Raw genomic sequence first — 15,856 nt, 5'->3', positions numbered from 1 at the left:
ACCACTGTTGGTCCTCGGACCACTGGTTGAAAACCACTGGAACATACCAACACTATAGCCTACCTGTCGTCTGCCGTTCTGGTGGTCATATCACATCATACACCTAATTCACCACAGCTGTTACCATTCACAGCATCACAGCTCTAGTGTGTAGGCTATGCTCCTCTCATTATTGCTGTAAAACTGCCGCCGTTGCATTGCCTTTGGAGATCAAAGCTTCGAATATCGATTTTAACCCAAGAGACGCGAAGACCGTCGTGTGGTTGGAAAATAGGCTATCACCTGGTGATATTCCTGAAAGCAACCAGGCCTTATAGTTCACTCGTTATCGCTATAGGACCACGTAGCCTATCGTAGCAGGTGCAGGTGCCATGCAGCTACACATGTTCATTCACCACGTATGATGATGCCACGTTAAAATAATAGCAGTGGTGGAAAAGGAACTCACATTTTATACTTAAGTAAAGTATCGATATTGCAATGTAGAAATAGCCTACTCTGCGTGAGATCGGCTATTTTCAAATGGCCGAAATGTATAGGGCTGAAGTGGTATTATTTATGTTCTGTAATAATAATCCAGATCTACAAAGTGACATAGTAACTAAACCTTTCAAATAACTGTTGTGGGTAGGCTGCTAGGCTGCACTTGGATCCGAGATGTAGATAGTGGAGTGGGAGTAGGCCTACGTATTGGAAATTGCCTTGGAAATACTCAAGTAAAGTACAAATACCTCAACATTGTACTTAAGTAGGCCTCTTAATCTACTTGGTTACTTTACACCACTGCTGTGCTGTTGCGTTACGCGTGTAGCGCGGCCGCGGACACGGGGCTGTGGTGATGGGGTGTGACAGACAGTGGGGGTTGCTGGGGATGAATCATACCTCTGTCCTCCACCCGTTTTAGTGAATGGGGAAAGTATAGGCTGTGTGCCATCTCCACTTTCACATGTCGGCATCCATATTATAGCCCAAGCCGGTATTTCGCATCAATTTAGCTCGTTTGGTTTACGCACATAGGCTAAAGTGGGTTTGTCTGACTACATCGCAAGACGGAAGGTTTTAAAAAAGGGGGTCCTGTTTGTTTGTGTGTGTGTGTGTGTGTGTGTGTGTGTGTGTGTGTGTGTGTGTGTGTGTGTGTGTGTGTGTGACCCTTTTCATGAGGGGACAATCATCGTGACATTATTATGGCGCGCGTTAATGATGCTTGTGGTGGCTCGAATGGCACAAACCATTTGATATTATGCTCGACGGACGGTTCGTGAGACCGTCATTTATGATTTCTCCAAGCCACGGGGTGTGGTTGTTGAGAATCTCATCATAAGTAGCGCGGGTATATTCGCGTAGACTTGAGACTGACATTTCGAGCAAGTGTCTACCTTACACCAGTGTCTCTCAAACTTTTGAGCGGCGCTCGATCCTAAGTCTGGTCAGGAGGACTGGTTGTGGCAGGTCTGGAGCCAAGTTCCCCAGGGCAAATTAGTCTTTGGTCCCTCACAGGTAATTTCTCTGTATATTTCATTTACTGCCAAATCAGATTCAGTGGAAGTTTCTATATTGTAGTCTAATCTAAGATTGTCGAATCTAATCTAACCCATTTACTAATAGTCTAGTAGTCTTCTCTAAGATAAACCGTTATTGATTCCCTGGGGGGGAATGTTGACCAGTCAGCAGTCATGAAGGACGGCCGCATTTTTTTCCGCTCCGCGACCCATTGTTCCGACTACACTCCAGGAACAAAGGGAAGGATATTTTTCACTTTTCTGATATTTCTCGTGTATTACACCGACTCGTGCCTCAGCTCACCATGGCATGCAGAGAAAATGGATACAGTGGATTATGTGCAGAACAGAGAGGAATCTCACTGTGATTTTTACCTCCACGATGGATCGGAACTGAAACACCTCTACAAACTGGCTATCCTAGGCTCGCTGATAACACCAAAAAACAGACCCCCGGTTGGTAGAATGGACAGACGGTCCTTTATTTACTTTTTTCTACTACTCTCGGGTGATATTCACGTTCACCCAGGCCCAGCGATCACTCGACAAACAACCGCTCGTCTGGCGAGAGAACAGATGTTTTCCCTGACCAAGAGTGAATCCGTAGCTGAGACAGAAGACCTCCCGGCCGCTACGAGGTCAGCTGGTGAGTCCTATGCTAAAAACAATGGCTCTCCAGCCGGCTCTCTGCAATACGATCGCCCAGCGGTTGCCGTGGCTACATACGACGACGCGAGAGAGGATCCCTGCATGAACCCTGCACGCATCGGCGAGGTTTCGGTCGTTGAGCCGCCTGACAACAGCAGCGCCGAGGCGCCTGGCGGCAAACCCCCGGTTCCCGACGGTGTCCAAGTCACAGACGACCCCCCGCCGACTTCCCCACTAAACACCCAGGGACCACCCGACCCACGGAGCGACTCGGACGACGGCATGTCCAACCCCGCACCACCAGACATCGAGGCTGCTGGTGCCCAGTTCGCGGAGATTACCATCGAGCAGGATGCCCCCCCGCTGGCCCCGTCACCCCCCAGGGATCATAACCAGTCGTGGCTGTTGACACGTCTCGGCTTTGATACAATCTGCGCCGACACCTCCCCCCCTCGTGCCGTGGAGAGAAGCTGGATATCCTGGTGTCTAGGTTCACAGACAACAAAGGGACATGACCTCCCCCCCCTACCCCCACCCCCACTACCACTACAGACGGATGTGGACTCACACACAGCAGAAACCCCCAGCCCTGATAATGGCTATTTGATCACCTCAAATATGAAAGAAACATTTGTAAAAAGAGGACTGAAAATGATCCATCTCAACGTCAACAGTTTGGAACCCAAACTGGAACAAATCAAAGCTATGTTTTTTGATGGTAAGGTCCAAATTTTAACCTTCTCAGAAACTAAACTCGATGACTCATTCTCAGATGCTAGAATTGAAATAGCCAATTACACTGTCATTAGGAATGATAGGAACAGGAAAGGAGGTGGTGTTTGCATGTATATTCACAATGATTTAAATTTTATCATTCGCCCAGACCTACACCACAGCTCTCTTGAAACTGTATGGGTCGAGATAATTTTTGAACATGCTAAAAATATACTAATATGTGCTGTCTATAGACCCCCTGACCAGAATGATTTCTTTGAGCTGTTTGATGAGAGCTTAGCTAAGGTGGACGGTATTGAGTACTACGCTCTGGGCGACTTTAATTGTGATGCTTTACGTAAAGAAGCACCCCTGTTCAAGTCCTTTAATGGGTTATGTAATCAATATGGCCTCACTCAGCTTGTTACTGTGCCCACTAGGGTGACGGAGCACTCCCAAACCCTCATAGATCTCATCGTAACCACAGACAAATCAAAAGTCACCGCTAGCGGGGCTATTGTATGCGGTCTTAGTGATCATTACATGATCTACTGTACGCGTAAAATACACAAACCCAAGGCTAGTGGCCACAAAACAGTTGTAGCTAGAAGCCTCAAAAACTACTCCAGTGAGGCTTTAAATAACACTCTAGCGAATACAGACTTTTCCTCTGAACTGCAGTGTACAAATGTCGAAGGAGCATGGTGTGGTTTTAAAACCAAATTGACCGATGCTCTAGACATCGTGGCCCCCTTGAATACCACCAGGGTTAAAGCCCGCCAAGAGCCATGGTATAACTCAGATATTGCTGAATCAGCTAAACTCAGAGACAAAAAGTACGATGAAAAACGTAAGTGCTGCAAAAAACTTAAAAAAAAATTCAACCCTGACCTCAATATCCAAATCAAGCATCTTACTGCTCAGTGCAAGAAGCTTAGAAACCAGACAACTGCCTATATTAGAGCCGCCCAAAAAAACTACATTGATGAAAAAATCGACGAATTCAAAAACAAACCACGAGACCTATGGAAGTTGCTTAACAACACATTAGGCTTAAAACCTAAAACCATAGGCCACAGCATAAACATCAAAACGGACACCGCTCTCATTTCTGACAAATGTGAAGTGGCTACCCATCTTAACGAAACCTTTACCACCGTGGCCCGTTCGCTGGTTGAAAAACTGGTCGCCCCATCTGGGCGGTATGGTGTAAAATTTGTTAAGAAATTCTACAATAAACTGGGCGTCAGAAAAGACAGTTTTAAACTTGCCACAGTGACAACTGATGAAGTGTTTAAAAAACTGAGTGCCCTACCTCAACACAAGGCCACTGGCCTTGATAAAATTCCAGCTAGATTTCTCAGAGATTCAGCCGCCACCATTGCTCCAATAATTACCCACATAATTAACCTTTCCATCGAACAGGGTCATGTCCCACAGGACTTCAAACTAGCAAAAGTAACCCCCCTGCATAAAAAAGGTAGCAAACTAGACCCTGGAAACTACCGTCCCGTTTCCATTCTTAGCTCCATATCCAAAGTCATGGAGAAAATAGTCTACGAACAGATAGCAAGATATCTCGATGAGAATAATCTGATTTACGAGTTCCAATCTGGATTCAGAAAATCTCATTCCACTGACACATGCCTTCTCTATTTGACTGACCAAATCAAACGCGAAGCGGATGACGGCAAATATAGCGGCATGGTCATGATGGACCTCCAGAAGGCATTTGACACCGTAAATCATTCTATTCTGATTGAGAAACTAAAAGCCATCGGTCTTGACAGCGCAGCAGTGAGGTGGATGCAGTCTTACCTGGTGGGGAGGGAACAGGTGGTGGAGATTAACGGTACCCTGTCCCCCCCCCTCCCGGTAAACTGTGGTGTTCCTCAAGGTAGCATACTGGGACCTCTGTTGTTCCTAATATACGTGAACGACATGGCATCTGCTTGTGACTGCAACCTGTTCCTGTTCGCGGATGACTCGGCTCTCCTAGTCTCGGGCAAGGACCACTTGCAGGTTGAGAAGACACTTAACTCTGAACTAAGTAAGATCTGCACATGGCTTAACGACAACAAATTATCAATTCACCTGGGTAAAACAGAGTCCATCCTCTTTGGATCAAATCATAACCTCAAAAAAGTTGATAACTTCACAATCAAAGTGGGTGACAAGGTCATAACACGAAAAAACGAAATCTCTTACTTAGGATGTATCCTTGAAGCTAATCTTTCCAGTGAAAAGATGACTTCTAAAGTAATAAATAAAATCAACCAACGAACTCGTTTCCTACAGAGGATCGCCCCGATGGTCAATTCCAACACACTGAAGACCATAGCTGGTGCAATAATCCAGCCCCTCTTTGACTACGGAGTCCACGTATGGTATTGTGACGCCCCACAAGCCCTGAAAACTAAACTACAAACAGCCCAAAATAAACTAATTAGGGTCCTGCTTAGACTTCCCTATCAGACTCACCTCACCGCTACTCACCAGTTAAGAGTGGGGTGGCTCAGAGTAGTTGACAGAGTACAGCAACTTGCAATGGGCCTGGTGTACAAGATACACTACACCACTATGATACCCAAGTACCTGTCAAAATACTTTATAAACATTAAGGATGTCCATAATTACAACACCAGAGGCAGCGCCACAGATCACTTTCAACCCAGAGTCAAAACCAACAAAGGGTCAAACTCTTTTTTCTGCTATACCACCAAAATGTGGAAAGCCTTACCGAAGGCCACAAAGGAGTGTGGATCACTAGCATCCTTTAAAATTGCCCTGAAAAACCACTTACAGGCAGCAGCCGTTCGCAACTGGTAAAAAAGAATCTAGCCCAACCCTACCCTCCCCTGCCCCTTCTTTGTATATACTGTTTGTTTTGACTTACTGTCTTCTATTTTGTTTTTCTTTACATATCTACTGCATAGTACTGTGTTCTATTTGTCTGTCATTCAATGTTATATGAGATACTTCAATGGTTTCCAGTGGAAATAAGCTTAGTCTTTTCATGGATCTCCTTTTAGTAGACCTTGTACCAGTGAACTGTACCGTCATGAAACTGTACCTTTTCCTATGCAAACTTCTAATAAAGTCTTCAATCAATCAATGGCTTTGTGTGTGTGTATGTATGTATGTATGTATGTATGTATGTATACATAATATAGGTATGTACCGGTATGTATGTTGGCCTATGTATGAGTACGGAACTCCATGTAACTATGGAGATGACATCAGTGTGCCAGTATGAGTGTCTGTATGAGCACGGAATGTATGGAGATGTATGGATACAACTACAGTAGTATATAGCCATAAATTATAACTTCCAGCAGAGGGTGCTAATATTCGGACGTTTTGTCTCTCCTGGAGTTATAACGCAGAGTCAAATAGCTCTCGCTGGTTGAGCCTCCACGTCCCTAATCGCCTCAAAACATGTTTAAATCATGAAGTTGCTCACCTCATCGTCGAAACAGCTTTCTACCTATTAGCCCACTCGTTGGCATGTGTTAGTCCATATGTTCCTAATACATTAATGTTTACTAAAACTTCACCGAGTCTCATCGCTTTCCTTGTTTTTGAACTGCTTGGGTAAAAATGGCCGAACATATCACGTGACGTTGATCGCCGTTGCGATTCGCTCATACTAGGACATGACGTTTTATTGTATGCGGAAGTATTCCAACATTCTGTAGTTCTGGAGCGTTCTGAAGGCGGAAGGATTCCGACGAGGAAACGCGAGTCTCGGAGAAGTTTTAGTAAACATTAATGTATTAGGAACATATGGACTAACACATGCCAACGAGTGGGCTAATAGGTAGATATAAAGCTGTTTCGACGATGAGGTGAGCAACTTCATGATTTAAACATGTTTTGAGGCGATTAGGGACGTGGAGGCTCAACCAGCGAGAGCTATTTGACTCTGCGTTATAACTCCAGGAGAGACAAAACGTCCGAATATTAGCACCCTCTGCTGGAAGTTATAATTTATGGCTAAGTAGTATAATGTAAGGGACAGAACGGCCCATAAAAGGAGCACGTGTCTTGTTTGATATCATGCCAGCACAGCTCCCTTTATTAGATAGGACAGTAGACTGACAGGAAATGGGGGGTGGAGATGGGTGGTGACATGCGGCAAAGGTTGTCCGGATCGGGAATCGAACCGGCGACGCCGTCAGGGATCAATGCCTATGTGGTATAATGCGCCTGGACCAGTAGCCAGCGGGCGCCCCCGGGTGCAATTCATGTCAAGGACCCCCAAATTGACACTTATTAGCTCGCGGACCCCCATTTGAAATATGCCAGGGACCTCCATAAGAAAAGATTTTTAAGGCTCTAGCAGCGATTCTAAACCATTTTAATTTCATGGACCCCCAGTTTGACATGCATTAGGCTACAGACCCACCTTTAATGGCAGAGAGAGTTACATACCCAATAAGGGCCCATTAGGTTCCTAACTATCATTTAGCTGGGAACCCCCTGGAACTCCCTCAAGGACCCCTGGGCCCCACTTTGAGAACCAATGCCGTACACGTCCATTCTTTCATGCTTGATACGGCTGTTGTGAGCTATAGTGTCATCCCGGTAGTCGTCTCTGTGTCTCGTGTGGGTGGAAGGGAGGCTTACATTGCAGGACTTTGGGGGATTTCCACCTGTATGTTTCCGACAGGCAGGCGACCATCAGACCTCAAAAAATGCCTAAAAGGATTCCACTAATAGGCTCTAGTCTAAACGGTTCGAGTAGCCTACTGTAATGCCTTTAAAGAGGCGGACAATGTTTTTGAGATTTATCCTATGGATACGAATATATGACTGGATAATTAGCAGTAGACCTAGTTGCCTAATCATTACCACTTGATACAATCGTGATTTTCATTTCCTGATTGGAGCATTAGGAAAGCAGGTGGCTGTCTTGATATGAGAGGAAGTGATGTATTTAATGTTCCATGAGGACCTCCGCTGCTAAGGTTCAGTCAATAATGGCCTCATCATCTGGACAATCATTGATGGGATCCATACTCAGCCAGCAAGAGCACACACTGCCCCCATGTTGTAAGCGATACACATGTGTAGGGTGGTCCCTGGCACCATGGTTGGATAAATGGTGTGTTTGAAAAAACGTTATTCAGTTGCTTGTGGACAGTAGTAACAGCTTGATGTGTTGCACGATGTTAGTGTTAGATGGATATGGAAACACTGACGTAAGGAGAGAGAGAGAGAGAGAGACCCACACACAGAAAGAGAAAGAGAGAAAGCATGCATTTCAATAGAATTCTCAGATAGTTGATAGACTGGGGCAGTATCTGAACTTTGCATGGATTTTGTACTGTAGGCATGATTGTGGGTTGAATCATAGACAGACTTACTCTGTGCTGAAGGCACACAACTCTTTAAACAAGAGAATACCAGCACTCACGGAACAGTCATTTAAGGCACTTTTATTATGATTATGTTGGCGTGGCACGCCACAGAGTAAACAACGTACGCGTTTCGGCGTATAGCCTTCCTCAGCGTTGTATACATTTCAGCGTTGTGTCACATTTTATAGAGTCCGCACACAACTCTTGCCAGATCCCAACAGAAAAATATCAGTTCTATATTCTAGTGAAATGTCCAATTATCCATATTCCTGTTTCAATACTGGAGTCAATGTTTGCTGAAGGTCCATGTCTGACAGCATGAACAAATGAGGCAATTGTAAATGTGTCAGGTGTAGGATTAGCAAGCTAATGTGACAAGTTAGGAAGTTAAGTCTCCTGCTCAACAAAAAATAATAACTATTTGCCCAAAGGTAAAGAATAGTAACGGAAACTAATTCCTTGTTTTTTGTTTGTTTGTTTGTGGAAAGCTCATGGGATATGTAGCCTAACACCTCACATACTGTCTATAGTAGGCTTAACCGATACACCCACAAGCAATTAGCTAGAAAAACAACATTCAAGTGGGATCCGCACTCATCTGCTCTCATGGATGAACTGCAATTAACCAAATAACATCATCCGTTTGACTATTTTCAGTCTATCATGGCAACAGACTTGTATACTCTATAAAGACATGTACCAGTAATACTGACCTTTCTCACAAATATATGATACTGTATGGTCAGCGGCAAGGCAGCCGCTGAACATACGGTATCATACAGTAGAACCGCTACATTACAATTGGCTAGAGGGTGGTTGGACGGACCAACGTTGGACATCACAGACTCAGATCCGCACCAAATTTGCGACAAACACTGTTCAGGGGACTGGCGTGAGAATAGTAACACCAAAAGGCTTAAATTGCACACATACATGGCACTACAGCAGTGTTACAGCCATTTTGAGCACTTCAAATGGCCATAACTTAGTGATAAATCTAGTCACAGCAATAGGACTAGATTTGAAGGCCTGAAAGTTCTGTAACATTAAACAACCAAAGATGGGTAACTCTAGGAAAAAGTGAATGCAGAAGCTTTACTGTACTGTATGTCACTTTTCATTTGTTTCCATAGATATTTGGTGATTTCATCAAGTTTATACAGTACAATAATGGCAAAGAAAAAGTATATTGAAAAGAAACAAAGTATCAAATGAATGAGCATATGTTTTTTTTATACGTCTAATGTGACAATGCAGTCCAATCTAGTTCTAAGGGCCTGAGACCTGAACAGCTGTTAGTGATAAGGTTATAGATGAGGGCTCTATCTCTCGCCATCACCCCAGTCCCCAGGATGGGAGTGGCCTGTTGTCCTTCCAGGAGTGTTGGCTCTGGGCTAATGATTAGCCTGCCAGGCCATGGGAAGACAGCACCTGCTTTTCTTTTTGCTGATACGCTATCTGCTGTTGCCTGGTACGCCAGACACTTCATGGACTTTTATCATGACTGTAGAGAAGACCCCCACTGGCTTCCTCATCTAGAAAATAATAGCGTAGGTGAACTGTCACTGGGAAGAAGTGTGTGGGAGTGCCTGCATGGGAGGAGCTTAATCCACTCATCCCAACCTCTTATCATTCACACAATGATAATGAGGTTTCAAAAATATAAATATATAGACTAGGGATGGGACGATATGCGATATTATCGTTTATCGTGATAATAAACACTCGTTCATGTTCTCCCTGTGTCTCCTAGGGTTGATACCCTCATAAAAACATGCAGTAATCCTGGTCTCAATAATGCCTCCCCCTGGCCAGCCGGGGCGCTTGATGGAGGGGAAAGGATCTGGTTGGAATAACGTGTTCCTTCCACACGCTACGTCCATTCCGGGGAAATCCCCCCTGTCAGGTGAAAAGAAACAACTTGGACTACTCATGCATTGAAGGAAGCATGTGGTCAGTCCGTTGTCTCTCCAGCCGTGGCAGAGGGAGAGCAGAGCCCAGGATTACATAGGCAATTGGCACTGGGTGAAAATGGGTTGCAAAATCGTGGGATAAAAACTATAAAAAAAGAATATATATATATATATATATATAATATATATATATATATATATATATATATATATATATATATATAGGGGTGCAACGATACACAAAATTCTCGTTTCGGTTCGGTTCGATATTTTGGTGTCACGGTTCGATACTTTTTCGATACAAAAAATAAACAGAAATGTCCTTGATTTATAAATGTATTTTTATAACTATGTATTATTTTTTTTAAACTTTGAACAATACGGTACCCAACCTATCGGGTAGTGGTTCTCTAAGTGGGCTCTGCGGACCCATAGGGGTCCTTGAGGGGGTTCCAGGGGGAATGTGGATGTGGAGTGGTATTGTATTGTATTGTTCGATACATCGATACAGGGGTCATTCGGTTCGATATTTCTCGGTTCGATTCGATTTTCGATATTCGGTTCGATATGTTGCACCCCTAATATATATATATATATATATATATATATATATCGTGATATCGTCCTCCGTCATGCACTGGGATCAATTCACCTTTTATTTGCTGAGCTGCATATCTGGTACCACTTAGATCCTCTATTGGTAAAAGGTACTTATATTATACTGTACATACTTGATACAGTCTTTTTTTCACTCTCTATCAAATGTCTTTGCCAAAAAATAGCCACGCGACGCGTTGTGAGCTTGTAGATCTGCTATTTTTTGGCATTATGTTCCGCACCAGGATAATGTCGTAAATCGCGATTTCTTTTGTCACAATAATCGTGATAAGAAATGTTCATATCGTCCCACCCCGAATATAGACAGATCCTTCAAATATTGATTTTCTACAGTAAGCACAGGGGTTACAGCCCTGTCAGCGAGGGTAGTACGTGTGGGGGTGGAAGCGGTGAGTGGGAGCCGGCCACTTGAGTAAATTCAAAACAGGATGTAAGAGCAAACATTAGAAATCCTGGACTGCCCCTCCATCACATCATCAAGGAGCCACAGCTGTTTCCATATCTGTTTTGCTCACTACCAAATGCAACAACCTCTCTGACCTGTGAGAAGTTTTGAGTGGGTTTAGATGGGCTTGTTTCAGGACATTGAGAACGAAGGGAATCAGAGCCCTATAGAGCAGGGGTCTTCAACAGGGGGTCCTTGAGTTACTACAGGGGGTCCTCCAAAATCTTTGTGTGATAGAAGCTTTTTTTCTCCTTTCTATATTAAACACTTGAACCCTAGCGTCCATATTCGGAGAACTTTAGCCGAAAATGATGATCTACAAGCTCAACACCTCGCAGTGCAAGGCGTTGTGAGCTTGTAGATCAGCCATTTTCGGCAAAGAGGTTTTGTGTAGAGGGGAAAAAGAGCAGAGTGATAGGTTAAGTTTATTGAGTATTGACAGTTAAAGTGGTTAAATATCTGGAAACACAAATTTACATGAACCCAAGACATATATTCACTTCAGAGTGACATCACCTTTTTTGTGGATCACTACTGTACAGTATATTATGTTTGTTGTGCCTCTTTTGTATATAGCGGGATTTTAGCTATTGTATGTTTTTACTGTAGACATTATTTATTGACCACAGGAAGACCAGTGACCACATTATTGAAGCTAATGGGGATCCAAATAAAGAATAAAGATATAGGCCAGTAACACATAACCCAGTCAAAATGGTAGTCAGTGGTAGACAAGGGACATGCAGGCTTTTATAGACCCGTTTCTTGTTTACAAACATTGAGACTAAATGCACAGGTGACTATATCATGTAATCAATTCCTTTCCTACCAATCCCCAAACCTGTTGTTTTGGGTAGCGCTGGTTTCATTGGCTAATTTTTGTACCAACCTAGCTGCGCACACATCTAGTTCTTATCAGTGTAACGTGGACCAGAAACCCGTCCATAGAAAGCATAATTCTGAGAAAGAACAGGGTGACGACAAACGTCTTTGGTGTGGTTTAAGATTAAGAACTCAGATTGTATAATATGTTAAATACATATGGCATTCAATTACATTTGTATTTGAATGCATTTATAGGAATAAGAGACATACTGGTGTCAAATTAAAAAGTATTGGTTGATGAGATTGTATGTGTACGGTATGTGTTGCAGTTTGCCTTTCTCACAGCTTATTCGCTTCAACACTGTGTGCTATAGTTTGTAGTTCTAAAACCAAGAAGTGATTCCCTTATCATATTTCCACTGCTTTTTTTCCACAGGTCTTTTTGAGCGGTGGTCACACCGTCTCCTATACGTGGCCGTGTGTGTGGGTATCCGTCCGGCCGTCCGGCCGTCCGGCCGTCCGGCCGTGTATGTAGCCTCAAGCCTGCAGTACCTTTTCTGACCACACATGTTAAGGGAGGGGCGCTGTTGTTCTCTCTCTCTCACACACACACACACACACACACACACACACACACACACACACACACACACACACACACACACACACACACACACACACACACACACACACAGGGGGGAAGGGTGGGTCAGCATGTGTGGTCAAGTATTATTATTATTATTAACAAACTGAATGTTTTAGGGTCAAATAAATTAGAGTGTGTGAAGAAACTACAGCATTGTAAAGCACACTAACCCCGCTGCACCCACCCAGTAGTGCTGTTGCACAGCCTCCACGACCACCGCTCAGTTCACACGGGTGTGATTTTTATTTATGCAGAAAATAAGGTCTGTGGTCTTAGAGTTTCATAATGTTGTCCTAAAATATGAATTACAGCTGTTGATACCACATTAACCACAAGTGTGCATTTTGAGGTTACACGCATGTTAAAATGTATATTAATTGCATGCTCTACTAAAATCATCCAAAGGTAGTCGGTATGTGGAGATTATCTTGTTGAACAAAACGTGTCAATATCATAAGCCTTATTTTTGTTATTGATCCAAAAATTCCGTTGGAAATCTGTGGTAGGAATTTGGATCCATGACTTCCGGGTTTGGCCTACATAAAGACATCATCCCTGTAGCACTCTATAAAGCTCACTGAATTTAATTAAATGTCACACAGACACTGTGTTCATATTATATGAATACCGTATACACCCACTCCAGTCCCTTATTCTATTCCTTCTGTCTGTCTGTCTGTCTGTCTGTCTGTCTGTCTGTCTGTGTGTGTGTGTGTGTGTGTGTGTGTGTGTGTGTGTGTGTGTGTGTGTGTGTGTGTGTGTGTGTGTGTGTGTGTGTGTGTGTGTGTGTGTGTGTGTGTGTGCGTGCGTGCGTGCGTGCGTGCGTGCGTGCGTGCGTGCGTGCGTGCGTGCGTGCGTGCGTGCGTGCGGGCGGGCGGGCGGGCGTGCGTGTCACGTGTGTGTGTGTGTGTGTCTCTCTCTCTCCCTCCCTGGCTCTCTCTAAGACACACTCACATGCTGTTTTTTATGTTTATTAAATTGCATCAGCTGCAGTGCTGAGGGGATTGTTGACTGACAGACAGGGTCCCTGTCTGAGGTTGACACACACAGCTGGTTTCTGTGACCCCATGACTGGATGTGGAATGAAGCTGGAGGTCAATGCTGACTGCATGCAGAATATCACCCTAGCCTCTGACATATAGCTGTTGACAATATGACACCTGGGTTCATTTTTTAAACATTAACGACTTAAGCCCATATACGGTACATTGCCTTACTTAGATGAATAGTGAAAACAGCTTTGAGCTTGTAGATTTGAAATTTATACTATTAATGTTTATTAAAATGTTTTGGCGAGGTGTGATGAGGCTTATTCTTTGTCTATACAGTAGGCTTTACAATGATATCAGTACTCTTAAGGGAAACACACACTGGGCGCGGAGGCGGCGCGGAAGCGGCGCGTAAAAAAATACGCCCTCATTATTTTCAATGAACTAACCCACACCGGTGGCGTCAGACGCGCGCAGCCGCGGGTCTGCCGCCTCGTCTGTCGCGCCGATACGCCGCTGTTCTATTTTTCCAGCGTTGCCGTGCCGTGAACATGTTCTCCCATGGTTCTCCCCACCGGGGGAAATGGATGTGCTGTGTGGCAGCGCACCGCATCCAGTTGGGGTTACCGCCGGCACTTCAAGTGCGTCGTTACCGCGGCGCGACGCTGCGCAGCCGCCCGCGTCCAGTGTGTGCTCCCCTTTACTGTACTAGAGTTTCGGGCCACTACACAGGCCTCACATCTAGAGTTCGGACACTATACGTGGCCCTCACACACCTACGTTGTAAAGCCGATCCAACCAGTATGCCCACATATGAAGATCTCTGTATCTTTCAGTCCTGATGTCATCAATATAATATATGCCCATATATGGGCATGCCCCCCATCCCCTTTTTTATATGGAGTTGATGCCTTGTTTGTGCCTGATGACATGTTGAGATTAGTCAACAGCCGCAACACTCTCCATATTTGGACGTAGCTGCATTGCAAATCCTTATGGTTGAGTCATAATGGCAGGAGCGTGATGGCATGGTCTGCCCTCCCGCCAGCCGGTCCTCCTATCAGCCAATTTTAATATAGGATGAACAAATAAATGTAAATGATGTACTATACATTATGAGAGTTTATGAAAGAGATGTTTTGTTTGATACTATGCTAGTCTACAAATACATTATTTGGGGTAAGCATGTACGAATAGGTTAAGAATTTGGCCCCATCCTAAAAAAAAGCTCCCTATAGACCATAATTCCGCAGCCATCTTGGATATTGTCACCACATGGGGTGGCAACACGTCTGAGCCTGCATTGATTGATTGATTGAAGACTTTATTAGAAGTTTGCATAGGAAAAGGTACAGTTTCATGACGGTACAGTTCACTGGTACAAGGTCAACTAAAAGGAAATCCTAGCACTTGGCTTATTTACACAGGAAACCATCTCATATAACATTGAATGACAGACGGATAGAACACAGTACTATGCAGTAGATATAGGCAGGGAAAAAAAAGGAAAATAAAAACTAAAACAAAAAAAACAGCACAACCCCGTTACAGCTACAGTAAACCCCACATTCTCTGGCCCTACCTAAGCAACACATTTGCCACGCACGACATCCAGACAACCAGGAACAATGGCACTTACAGGCCTATTTGTGTATACATGTGACCAGGCAGTAATTGTATTGTTTCTGAGGTTATATGCCTCTGACCTTTTTACTCTAGTGACATCCTCTGGATAAGAATATATACTATATATAGCCTACTGTGTGTATATACATTGTGCTCAGCAGCTGCCTTGAGTCTGTTACCCAAATGTGCGCCGTCACCCAAAAGTGCGCTTTTGGGTTGCCAACCGTCTCTTGAAAATTAATAATACGGAATCGTCCCTTATTTGGCCAAAAAAGAATTATCATTTAAAAAAGGATTTAAACTAGTGAAAACAGCCGATCTTCAAGCACACAACGCCTTGCACCGCGAGGCGTTGTTTGCTTGTAGATCGACTGTTTTCACTACTTATGTGCGACAGCCTTGTATGATGAAGCAGGGCTTTATTTGCGAAAAAACATAAAAATTTTAAACTTGGAGATACAAGGTTTCTGCCCGACAGTGACGATATACTGCATACAGTGAGATGTTTCTCTTATTTTTCCTGGAAATAAGGGAGTCCCTTATTGTGGGCTCGCCTATAAGGCGAGCACA

General features: G+C 44.0%; 1 protein-coding gene across 2 annotated transcripts in view; it reads left to right on the top strand.

Moving 5' to 3' along the window:
- Positions 1-15,856, top strand: part of rims1b (regulating synaptic membrane exocytosis 1b) — a gene marked incomplete at both ends in the record, with an annotated part of 122,629 nt that overhangs the window by 566 nt on the left and 106,207 nt on the right. The window lies entirely within an intron of this gene.

The sequence above is a fragment of the Nannobrachium achirus genome, assembly GCF_963921795.1.
Source record: "Nannobrachium achirus genome assembly, chromosome: 3".
Taxonomy (NCBI): Eukaryota; Metazoa; Chordata; class Actinopteri; order Myctophiformes; family Myctophidae; genus Nannobrachium; species Nannobrachium achirus.
The sequence above is the reverse complement of the archived record's forward strand: the minus strand, read 5'-3'. Positions and strand labels throughout refer to the sequence as shown.